Here is a 1,475-nt window from a genome sequence, read left to right as displayed (position 1 = left end):
TTCCTACTTCCAATCCACATCCCACTTGATGATTGAATTCCTCCTACAAAATCCTACCAGGCAGTGCTTCTACAGGTGTAGGGCCAAAGAAAGAAATCCCTACATTTAAAGCCTATTTCTGTCCAAAGTATCAGTCAATACAACAAACCTTTCCAAAAGGAGCTAACTCTGTAATCAGTGATTAATTCTTTCAATGACATCTATTTAAGGATGCAATTTGACCAATATGTAGGTATTGCCTGAAATAGTCCGTTCTAAACACTTGGCACTGGGCCAGCTGCACAAAATTACCTGGGGTGCCTTTAAAAAAATTAATAGACCTTTCTTTATGTAGTTTTAGGTTTCAGAAAAATTGAATGGAAATTATAGAGAGTTCCCATATACCCTTTCCCAGTACGCCCCCACCCCCCATCCCAGTTTCCTTATTATCAACATCTTGCATTAGTGTGGTACACAAGTTACAATTGATGACCCAATATTGACACATTATTATTAACTCAAGTCCACCGTTTACATTAGGGTTCATTCTTTGTGTTGTACGTTCTATGGGTTTTGACAAATACATGGTAATAGCATGTATCCACCATTATAGTATCATAAACAATGGTTTCTGGTTTCAGTGCTCTAAAAATCCCCTGTGCTCCACATAACTCATCCCTCCCTCCTTTCCTCCCTCCGTCTCCCTGAACCCCTGGCAACCACTGGCCTTTTTACTGTCTCTACAGTTTTGCCTTTTCCAGAATGTCACATAGTTGGAATCATGCAGTATATAGCCTTTTCAGATTGGCTTCTTTCACTTAGCAATATGCACTTAAGTTTCCTCCATGTGTTTTAATGGCTTGATAGGCTCATTTCTTTTCAGTGCTGAATAACATTTCATTGTCTGAATGTACCATAGTTTTGTTTACCCGTTCCCTATTGAAGAACATTTTCCCTGTTACCAACTTGTGGCAACTATGTGACAAACGTGGGGCAACTGCTGGAAACGTTTGTGTGAAGGATTTGCCTGGACATAAGTTTTCAATTCATTTGGATAAATGCCAAGGAGCGTGGTTGCTGGGTCGTATGGTGAGACTATGTCTAGCTTTGTAAGAAACTAAACTGTCTTCCAAAGTGTCTGTGCCATTTTGCATTCCCACTAGCAATGAATGGGAGTTTCTGTTGCTCCACATTCTCTCTCTCTCTTTTTTTTTTTTTTTTTTTTTTTTTTTGAGACGGAGTCTCGCTCTGTCGCCCAGGCTGGAGTGCGGTGGCGCGATCTTCGCTCACTGCAAGCTCCACCTCCCGGGTTCACGCCATTCTCCTGCCTCAGCCTCCGGAGTAGCTGGGACCACTGGCACCCGCCACCACGCCCGGCTAATTTTTTTTGTATTTTTAGTAGAGACGGGGTTTCACCGTGTTAGCCAGGATGGTCTCGATCTCCTGACCTCGTGATCCGCCCGCCTCGGCCTCCCAAAGTGCTGGGATTACAGGCG

This window comes from Nomascus leucogenys, chromosome X (assembly GCF_006542625.1).
Source record: "Nomascus leucogenys isolate Asia chromosome X, Asia_NLE_v1, whole genome shotgun sequence".
NCBI lineage: Eukaryota > Metazoa > Chordata > Mammalia > Primates > Hylobatidae > Nomascus > Nomascus leucogenys.
The sequence above is the reverse complement of the archived record's forward strand: the minus strand, read 5'-3'. Positions refer to the sequence as shown.